We start from the raw sequence: 11746 nt of genomic DNA on the forward strand, positions 1-11746 counted from the left end.
TAATACACGGTTTTGGGATTTGGGGTCCCGGACTAAAATTCTCCGGAAATCACATAGAAAGTTCCTCGGGTCAGATAAAGCGGCCACACAAAGTTTGAGCACCAAAGGAAGACATTTGGGGGTGCCGGTGTGCCTAAAAATGTGTTAAAGCTCGTTATTTGAGGCTGAAATCGAACAGGTTGATTCCTGAAATCGAACAGGTTGATTCCTGAAATGAGCTCGGACGCGTGATTCAAAAACAGGAAGAAAAATAAACAGGTTCCGGTACGACCTTCCGAACGGCTGAAATTGAAGTGTATAATACACGGTTTTTGGGATTCCGGGGTCCCGGAATAAAATTCTCCGGAAATCATATAGAAAGTTCCTCGGGTCAGATAAAGCGGCCACGCAAAGTTTGAGCAGCAACGGAAAACATTTGGGGGTGCCGGTGTGCCACAAACCAGCATTCGCCGAAACTCGGATTATCGTGAAAAATGTGTTAAAGCTCGTTATTTGAGGCTGAAATCGAGCAGGTTGATTCCTGGAATCGAACAGGTTGATTCCTGAAATAAGCTCGGATGCGTGATTGAAAAACAGGGAGAAAAAGAAACAGGTTCCGGTACGACCTTCCGAACGGCTGAAATTGAAGTGTATAATACACGGTTTTTCGGGATTCCGGGGTTCCGGAATAAAATTCTCCGGAAATCACATAGAAAGTTCCTCGGGTCAGATAAAGCGGCCACGCAAAGTTTGAGCACCAACGGAAGACATTAGGGGGTGCCGGTGTGCCACAAACCAACATTCGCCGAAACTCGGATTATCGTGAAAAATGTGTTAAAGCTCAATATTTGAGGCTGAAATCGAAAAGGTTGATTCCTGAAATCGAACAGGTTGATTCCTGAAATGAGCTCGAATGCGTGATTGAAAAACAGGAAGAAAAAGAAACGGGTTCCAGACGACCTTCCGAACAAATTTGAAATTGAAGTGTATAATACACGGTTTTCGGGATTCCGGTCCCGAATAAAATTCTCGGAAATCACATAGAAAGTTCCTCGTGTCGGATAAAGCGGCCACGCAAAGTTTGAGCACCAACGGAAGACATTTGGGGTGCGGTGTGCCATAAACCAAAGATTCGCCGAAACTCGGATTATCGTGAAAAATGTGTTAAAGCTCGTTATTTGAGGCTGAAATCGAACAGGTTGATTCCTGAAATGAGCTCGGACGCGTGATTGAAAAACAGGGAGAAAAAAAAACAGGTTCCGGTAAGTCCTTCCGAACGGCTGAAATTGAAGTGTATAATACACGGTTTTTCGGGATTCCAGAGTCCCGGAATAAAATTCTCCGTAAATCACATAGAAATTTCCTCGGGTCAGATAAAGCGGCCACGCAAAGTTTGAGCACCAAAGGAAGACATTTGGGGGTGCCGGTGTGCCTAAAAATGTGTTAAAGCTCGTTATTTGAGGCTGAAATCGAACAGGTTGATTCCTGAAATCGAACAGGTTGATTCCTGAAATGAGCTCGGACGCGTGATTGAAAAACAGGAAGAAAAAGAAACAGGTTCCGGTACGACCTTCCGAACGGCTGAAATTGAAGTGTATAATACACGGTTTTTCGGGATTCCGGGGTCCCGGAATAAAATTCTCCGGAAATCATATAGAAAGTTCCTCGGGTCGATAAAGCGCCACGCAAAGTTTGAGCAAGCAACGGAAAACATTTGGGGGTGCGGTGTGCCACAAACCAAAGATTCGCGAAACTCGGATTATCGTGAAAAATGTGTTAAAGCTCGTTATTTGAGGCTGAAATCGAGCAGGTTGATTCCTGGAATCGAACAGGTTGATTCCTGAAATGAGCTCGGATGCGTGATTGAAAAACAGGGAGAAAAAGAAACAGGTTCCGGTACGACCTTCCGAACTATTTGAAATTGAAGTGTATAATACACGGTTTTTCGGGATTCCGGTCGCGGAATAAAATTCTCCGGAAATCACATAGAAAGTTCCTCGGGTCAGATAAAGCGGCCACGCAAAGTTTGAGCACCAACGGAAAACATTTGGGGGTGCCGGTGTGCCACAAACCAGCATTCACCGAAACTCGGATTATCGTGAAAAATGTGTTAAAGCTCGTTATTCGAGGTGAAATCGAGCGAGTTGATTCCTCGGAATCGAACAGGTTGATTCTGAAATGAGCTCGGATGCGTGATTGAAAAACAGGGAGAAAAAGAAACAGGTTAGACGACCTTCCGAACGGCTGAAATTGAAGTGTATAATACACGGTTTTTCGGGATTTCGGGGTCCCGGACTAAAATTCTCCGGAAATCACATAGAAAGTTCCTCGGGTCAGATAAAGCGGCCACACAAAGTTTGAGCACCAAAGGAAGACATTTGGGGGTGCCGGTGTGCCTAAAAATGTGTTAAAGCTCGTTATTTGAGGTGAAATCGAAACAGGTTGATTCACGAAATCGAACAGGTTGATTCTGAAATGAGCTCGGACGCGTGATTGAAAAACAGGGAGAAAAATAAACAGGTTCCGATACGACCTTCCGAACGGCTGAAATTGAAGTGTATAATACACGGTTTTGCCGGATTCCGGTCCGGAATAAAATTCTCCGGAAATCATATAGAAAGTTCCTCGGGTCAGATAAAGCGGCCACGCAAAGTTTGAGCAGCAACGGAAAACATTTGGGGGTGCCGGTGTGCCACAAACCAAAGATTCATCGCCAAAACTCGGATTATCGTGAAAAATGTGTTAAAGCTCGTTATTTGAGGTGAAATCGAAAGCGGGTTGATTCCTGGAATCGAACAGGTTGATTCTGAAATAAGCTCGGATGCGTGATTGAAAAACAGGAGAAAAAGAAACAGTTCGATACGACCTTCCGAAATTTGAAATTGAAGTGCATAATACACGGTTTTCGGGATTCCGGTTCCGGAATAAAATTCTCCGGAAATCACATAGAAAGTTCCTCGGGTCAGATAAAGCGGCCACGCAAAGTTTGAGCACCAACGGAAGACATTAGGGGGTGCCGGTGTGCCACAAACCAACATTCGCCGAAACTCGGATTATCGTGAAAAATGTGTTAAAGCTCAATATTTGAGGCTGAAATCGAAAAGGTTGATTCCTGAAATCGAACAGGTTGATTCCTGAAATGAGCTCGAATGCGTGATTGAAAAACAGGAAGAAAAAGAAACAGGTTCCGGTACGACCTTCCGAACGGCTGAAATTGAAGTGTATAATACACGGTTTTTCGGGATTCCGGGGTCCCGGAATAAAATTCTCCGGAAATCACATAGAAAGTTCCTCGTGTCAGATAAAGCGGCCACGCAAAGTTTGAGCACCAACGGAAGACATTTGGGGGTGCCGGTGTGCCACAAACCAGAATTCGCGAACCTCGGATTATAGTGAAAAATGTGTTAAAGCTCGTTATTTGAGGCTGAAATTGAACAGGTTGATTCCTGAAATGAGCTCGAACGCGTGATTGAAAAACAGGGAGAAAAAGAAACAGGTTCCGGTACGACCTTCCGAACGGCTGAAATTGAAGTGTATAATACACGGTTTTTCGGGATTCTGGGGTCCCGGAATAAAATTATCCGGAAATCACATAGAAAGTTCCTCGGGTCAGATAATGCGGCAACGCAAAGTTTGAGCACCAACGGAAAACATTTGGGGGTGCCGGTGTGCCACAAACCAGCATTCGCCGAAACTCGGATTATCGTGAAAAATGTGTTAAAGCTCGTTATTTGAGGCTGAAATCTAGCAGGTTGATTCCTGAAATCGAACAGGTTGATTCCTGAAATGAGCTCGGACGCGTGATTGAAAAACAGAGAGAAAAAGAAACAGGTTCTTGTACGACCTTCCGAACGGCTGAAATTGAAGTGTATATAATACACGGTTTTTCGGAATTTCGGGGTCCTGGAATAAAATTCTCCGGAAATCACATAGAAAGTTCCTCGAGTCAGATAAAGCGGCCACGCAAAGTTTGAGCACCAACGGAAGACATTTGGGGGTGCCGGTGTGCCACAAATCAAAGATTCGCGAAACTCGGATTATCGTGAAAAATGTGTTAAAGCTCAATATTTGAGGTGAAATCGAACAGTTGTTTCCGAAATAGAACAGTTGATTCTGAAATGAGCTCTAACGCGTGATTGAAAAACAGGAGAAAAAGAAACAGTTCCGAAGACGACCTTCCGAACGGCTAAAATTGAAGTGTATAATACACGGTTTTTCGGGATTCCTGAGTCCCGGAGTCCCGGAATAAAATTCTCCGGAAATCACATAGAAAGTTCCTCGGGTCAGATAAAGCGGCCACGCAAAGTTTGAGCACCAAAGGAAGACATTTGGGGTGCCGGTGTGCCTAAAAATGTGTTAAAGCTCGTTATTTGAGTCTGAAATCGAACAGGTTGATTCCTGAAATGAACTCGGACGCGTGATTGAAAAACAGGAAGAAAAAGACACAGGTTCCGGTATGACCTTCCGAACGGCTGAAATTGAAGTGTATAATACACGGTTTTGGATTAGGGTTCCGGAATAAAATTCTCAGAAATCATATAGAAATTTCCTCGGGTCGATAAAGCGCCACGCAAAGTTTGAGCACCAACGGAAAACATTTGGGGGTGCGGTGTGCCACAAACCAAAGATTCGCGAAACTCGGATTATCGTGAAAAATGTGTTAACGCTCGTTATTTGAGGTGAAATCGAAAGCAGGTTGATTCCTGAAATCGAACAGGTTGATTCTGAACCGAGCTCGGACGCGTGATTGAAAAACAGGAGAAAAAGAAACAGGTTCCGGTACGACCTTCCGAACTATTTGAAATTGAAGTGTATAATACACGGTTTTTCGGGATTCGGTCCCGGAATAAAATTCTCCGGAAATCACATAGAAAGTTCCTCGGGTCGGATAAAGCGGCCACGCAAATTTTGAGCACCAACGGAAGACATTTGGGGGTGCCGGTGTGCCACAAACCAAAATTCGCCGAAACTCGGATTATCGTGAAAAATGTGTTAAAGCTCAATATTTGAGGTGAAATTGAACAGTTGATTCCTGAAATCGAACAGGTTGATTCGAAATGAGCTCGGACGCGTGATTGAAAAACAGGAGAAAAAGAAACAGTTCCAGACGACCTTCCGAACGGTATTTGAAATTGAAGTGTATAATACACGGTTTTTCGGATTTCGGGGTCCCGGAATAAAATTCTCCGGAAATCACATAGAAAGTTCCTCGGGTCGATAAAGCGGCCACGCAAAGTTTGAGCACCAACGGAAGACATTTGGGGGTGTGGGTGTGCCACAAATCAAAGCATTCGCCGAAACTCTGATTATCGTGAAAAATGTGTTAAAGCTCAATATTTGAGGTGAAATCGAACAGTTGATTCCGAAATCGAACAGGTTGATTCTGAAATGAGCTCGGACGCGTGATTGAAAAACAGGGAGAAAAAACAGTTCGTCACGACCTTCCGAACTGCTGAAATTGAAGTGTATAATACATGGTTTTTCGGGATTCCGGAGTCCCGGAGTCCCGGAATAAAATTCTCCGGAAATCACATAGAAAGTTCCTCGGGTGAGATAAAGCGGCCACGCAAAGTTTGAGCACCAAAGGAAGACATTTGGGGTGCCGGTGTGCCTAAAAATGTGTTAAAACTCGTTATTTGAGGCTGAAATCGAACAAAGTTGATTCCGAAATCGAACAGTGATTCTCGAAATGAACTCGGACGCGTGATTGAAAAACAGGAAGAAAAAGATACAGGTTCGTCACGACCTTCCGAACGGCTGAAATTGAAGTGTATAATACACGGTTTTTCGGGATTAGGGGCCCCGGAACAAAATTCTCCGGAAATCACATAGAAAGTTCCGGGTGTCGATAAAGCGGCCACGCAAATTTTGAGCACCAACGGAAGACATTTGTAGGTGCCGGTGTGCCACAAACCAAGATTCGCCGAAACTCGGATTATCGTGAAAAATGTGTTAAAGCTCGTTATTTGAGGTGAAATCGAGCGGAGTTGATTCTCGAAATCGAACAGGTTGATTCCGAAATGAGCTCGGACGCGTGATTGAAAAACAGGGAGAAAAAGAAAAGGTTCCGACGACCTTCCGAACGGCCGAAATTGAAGTGTATAATACACGGTTGCCAGATTCCGGTCCAGGAATAAAATTCTCCGGAAATCACATAGAAAGTTCCTCGGGTCAGATAAAGCGGCCACGCAAATTTTGAGCACCAACGGAAGACATTTGTGGGTGCCGGTGTGCCACAAACAAGCATTCGCCGAAACTCGGATTATCGTGAAAAATGTGTTAAAGCTCAATATTTGAGGTCGAAATCGAAAAAGTTGATTCTGAAATCGAACAGGTTGATTCTGAAATGAGCTCGGACGCGTGATTGAAAAACAGGGAAAAAAGAAACAGGTTCCAGACGACCTTCCGAACGGCTGAAATTGAAGTGTATAATACACGGTTTTTCGGTATTTCGGGGTCCCGGAATAAAATTCTCCGGAAATCACATAGAAAGTTCCTCGGGTCAGATAAAGCGGCCACACAAAGTTTGAGCACCAACGGAAGACATTTGGGGGTGCCGGTGTGCCACAAATCAAAGATTCGCCGAAACTCCTCGGATTATCGTGAAAAATGTGTTAAAGCTCAATATTTGAGGTGAAATCGAACAGTTGATTCCTGAAATCGAACAGGTTGATTCTGAAATGAGCTCGGACGCGTGATTGAAAAACAGGGAGAAAAAGAAACAGTTCCAGTCGACCTTCCGAACGGTGAAATTGAAGTGTATAATACACGGTTTTGGGATTCGAGTCCCGGAATAAAATTCTCGGAAATCACATAAAAAGTTCCTCGGGTGAGATAAAGCGGCCACGCAAAGTTTGAGCACCAAAGGAAGACATTTGGGGTGCCGGTGTGCCTAAAAATGTGTTAAAACTCGTTATTTGAGGCTGAAATCGAACAAAGGTTGATTCCGAAATCGAACAGGTTGATTCTGAAATGAACTCGGACGCGTGATTGAAAAAAACGGGAAGAAAAAGATACAGTTCGACGACCTTCCGAACGGCTGAAATTGAAGTGTATAATACACGGTTTTCGGGATTCCGTGGTCCCGGAACAAAATTCTCCGGAAATCACATAGAAATTTCCTCGGGTCGATAAAGCGCCACGCAAAGTTTGAGCACCAACGGAAAACATTTGGGGGTGCCGGTGTGCCACAAACCAAAGATTTGCCGAAACTCGGATTATCGTGAAAAATGTGTTAAAGCTCAATATTTGAGGTGAAATCGAACAAAGTTGATTCCGAAATCGAACAGGTTGATTTCGAAATGAGCTCGGACGCGTGATTGAAAAACAGGAGAAAAAGAAAGGTTCCGATTTGCGACCTTCCGAACGGGCCGAAATTGAAGTGTATAATACACGGTTTGTCGATTCCGGGGTCCCGGAATAAAATTTCTCGGAAATCACATAGAAAGTTCCTCGGGTCGATAAAGCGGCCACGCAAAGTTTGAGCACCAACGGAAGACATTTGGGGGTGCGGTGTGCCACAAACCAAAGATTCGCGAAACTCGGATTATCGTGAAAAATTTGTTAAAGCTCGTTATTTGAGGTGAAAAATCGAACAGTTGATTTCTGAAATCGAACAGTTGATTCTGAAATGAGCTCGGACGCGTGATTGAAAAACAGGGAGAAAAAGAAACAGGTTCCGGTACGTCCTTCCGAACGGCTGAAATTGAAGTGTATAATACACGGTTTTTCGGGATTCTGGAGTCCCGGAATAAAATTCTCCGTAAATCACATAGAAAGTTCCTCGGGTCAGATAGAGCGGCCACGCAAAGTTTGAGCACCAAAGGAAGACATTTGGGGGTGCCGGTGTGCCTAAAAATGTGTTAAAGCTCGTTATTTGAGGCTGAAATCGAACAGGTTGATTCCTGAAATCGAACAGGTTGATTCCTGAAATGAGCTCGGACGCGTGATTGAAAAACAGGAAGAAAAAGAAACAGGTTCCGGTACGACTTTCCGAACGGCTGAAATTGAAGTGTATAATACACGGTTTGTCAGGATTCCGGGGTCCCGGAATAAAATTCTCCGGAAATCACATAGAAAGTTGCTCGGGTAAGATAAAGCGGCCACGCAAAGTTTGAGCACCAACGGAAGACATTTGGGGGTGGCGGTGTGCCACAAACCAGCATTCGCCGAAACTCGGATTATCGTGAAAAATGTGTTAAAGCTCGTTATTTGAGGCTGAAATCGAACAGGTTGATTCCGAAATCGAACAGTTGATTCTGAAATGAGCTCGGACGCGTGATTGAAAAACAGGGAGAGAAAAAACAGGTTCAGACGTCCTTCCGAACGATCGAAATTGAAGTGTATAATACACGGTTTTTCGGGATTCCGGAGTCCCGGAATAAAATTCTCCGGAAATCACATAGAAAGTTCCTCGGGTCAGATAAAGCGGCCACGCAAAGTTTGAGCACCAAAGGAAGACATTTGGGGGTGCCGGTGTGCCTAAAAATGTGTTAAAGCTCGTTATTTGAGGCTGAAATCGAACAGGTTGATTCCTGAAATCGAACAGGTTGATTTCTGAAATGAGCTCGGACGCGTGATTGAAAAACAGGGAGAAAAAGAAACAGGTTCTGGTACGACCTTCCGAACGGCTGAAATTGAAGTGTATAATACACGGTTTTTCGGGATTCCGGGGTCCCGGAATAAAATTCTCCGGAAATCATATAGAAAGTTCCTCGGGTCAGATAAAGCGGCCACGCAAAGTTTGAGCAAAAACGGAAAACATTTGGGGTGCGGTGTGCCATAAACCAAAGATTCGCCAAAACTCGGATTATCGTGAAAAATGTGTTAAACCTCGTTATTTGAGGTGAAATCGAGCGAGTTGATTCCTGGAATCGAACAGGTTGATTCTGAAATGAGCTCGGATGCGTGATTGAAAACAGGAGAAAAAGAAACAGTTCCAGACGACCTTCCGAACGGCTGAAATTGAAGTGTATAATACACGGTTTTTCGGGATTCCGGGGTCCCGAAAAAAAATTCTCCGGAAATCACACAGAAAGTTCCTCGGGTCAGATAAAGCGGCCACGCAAAGTTTGAGCACCAACGGAAAACATTTGGGGGTGCCGGTGTGCCATTAACCAGCATTTGCCGAAACTCGGATTATCGTGAAAAATGTGTTAAAGCTCAATATTTGAGGCTGAAATCGAACAGGTTGATTCCTGAAATCGAACAGGTTGATTCCTGAAATGAGCTCGGACGCGTGATTGAAAAACAGGGAGAAAAAGAAATAGGTTAGAGACGACCTTCCGAACGGCAGTGAAATTGAAGTGTATAATACACGGTTTGTCGATTAGGGGTCCCGGAATAAAATTCTCCGGAAATCACATAGAAAGTTCCTCGGGTCGGATAAAGCGGCCACGCAAAGTTTAAGCACCAACGGAAGACATTTGGGGGTGCCGGTGTACCAAACCAAAGATTCGCCAAAACTCGGATTATCGTGAAAAATTTGTTAAAGCTCGTTATTTGAGGTCGAAATCGAAACAGTTGATTTCGAAATCGAACAAAGTTGATTCTGAAATGAGCTCGGACGCGTGATTGAAAAACAGGGAAAAAAGAAACAGGTTAAGTGACGTCCTTCCGAACTTTGAAATTGAAGTGTATAATACACGGTTTTCGGGATTCGAGTCCCGGAATAAAATTCTCCGTAAATCACATAGAAAGTTCCTCGGGTCAGATAAAGCGGCCACGCAAAGTTTGAGCACCAAAGGAAGACATTTGGGGGTGCCGGTGTGCCTAAAAATGTGTTAAAGCTCGTTATTTGAGGCTGAAATCGAACAGTTGATTCTGAAATCGAAACAGGTTGATTCTGAAATGAGCTCGGACGCGTGATTGAAAAAGGGAAGAAAAAGAAACAGTTCCGAGACGACCTTCCGAACTATTTGAAATTGAAGTGTATAATACATGGTTTGTCAGGATTCCGGGGTCCCGGAATAAAATTCTCCGGAAATCACATAGAAAGTTGCTCGGGTCAGATAAAGCGGCCACGCAAAGTTTGAGCACCAACGGAAGACATTTGGGGGTGGCGGTGTGCCACAAACCAGCATTCGCCGAAACTCGGATTATCGTGAAAAATGTGTTAAAGCTCGTTATTTGAGGTGAAATCGAGCGAGTTGATTCCTGGAATCTAACAAGGTTGATTCCTGAAATGAGCTCGGATGCGTGATTGAAAAACAGGGAGAAAAAGAAACAGGTTCCGGTACGACCTTCCGAACGGCTGAAATTGAAGTGTATAATACACGGTTTTTCGGGATTCCGGGGTCCCGGAATAAAATTCTCCGGAAATCACATAGAAAGTTCCTCGGGTCTGATAAAGCGGCCACGCAAAGTTTGAGCACCAACGGAAAACATTTGGGGGTGCCGGTGTGCCACAAACCAGCATTCCCCGAAACTCAGATTATCGTGAAAAATGTATTAAAGCTCGTTATTTGAGGCTGAAATCGAGCAGGTTGATTCCTGGAATCGAACAGGTTGATTCTTGAAATGAGCTCGGATGCGTGATTCAAAACGAGGAGAAAAAGAAACAGGTTCGACGACCTTCCGAACGGTGAAATTGAAGTGTATAATACACGGTTTTTCGGGATTCCGGGTCCCGAAATAAAATTTTCCGAAATCACATAGAAAGTTCCTCGGGTCGATAAAGCGGCCACGCAAAGTTTGAGCACCAACGGAAGACATTTGGGGGTGCGGTGTGCCTAAAAATGTGTTAAAGCTCGTTATTTGTGGCTGAAATCGAACAAGGTTGATTTCGAAATCGAACAGTTGATTTACGAAATGAGCTCGGACGCGTGATTGAAAAACAGGGAGAAAAAGAAACAGTTAAGCACGACCTTCCGAACGGCTGAAATTGAAGTGTATAATACACGGTTTTTCGGGATTCCTGAGTCCCGGAATAAAATTCTCCGGAAATCACATAGAAAGTTCCTCGGGTCAATAAAGCGGCCACGCAAAGTTTGAGCACCAAAGGAAGACATTTGGGGGTGCCGGTGTGCCTAAAAATGTGTTAAAGCTCGTTATTTGAGGTGAAATCGAAGGTTGATTCCGAAATCGAACAGTTGATTCTGAAATGAGCTCGGACACGCGTGATTGAAAAACAGGAAGAAAAAGAAACAGGTTCCGACGACTTTCCGAACGGTGAAATTGAAGTGTATAATACACGGTTTGTCGGGATTCGGGTCCCGGAATAAAATTCTCGGAAATCACATAGAAAGTTGCTCGGGTAAGATAAAGCGGCCACGCAAAGTTTGAGCACCAACGGAAGACATTTGGGGGTGGCGGTGTGCCCAAACCAAAGATTCGCCGAAACTCGGATTATCGTGAAAAATGTGTTAAAGCTCGTTATTTGAGGTGAAATCGAACAGGTTGATTCCTGAAATCGAACAGGTTGATTCTGAAATGAGCTCGGACGCGTGATTGAAAAACAGGGAGAAAAAAAAACAGGTTCCGGTACGTCCTTCCGAACGACTGAAATTGAAGTGTATAATACACGGTTTTTCGGGATTCCGGAGTCCCGGAATAAAATTCTCCGTAAATCACATAGAAAGTTCCTCGGGTCAGATAAAGCGGCCACGCAAAGTTTGAGCACCAAAGGAAGACATTTGGGGGTGCCGGTGTGCCTAAAAATGTGTTAAAGCTCGTTATTTGAGGCTGAAATCGAACAGGTTGATTCCTGAAATCGAACAGGTTGATTTCTGAAATGAGCTCGGACGCGTGATTGAAAAACAGGAAGAAA

The sequence above is a fragment of the Silene latifolia genome, chromosome 1, assembly GCF_048544455.1.
Source record: "Silene latifolia isolate original U9 population chromosome 1, ASM4854445v1, whole genome shotgun sequence".
NCBI classification, from domain to species: domain Eukaryota; kingdom Viridiplantae; phylum Streptophyta; class Magnoliopsida; order Caryophyllales; family Caryophyllaceae; genus Silene; species Silene latifolia.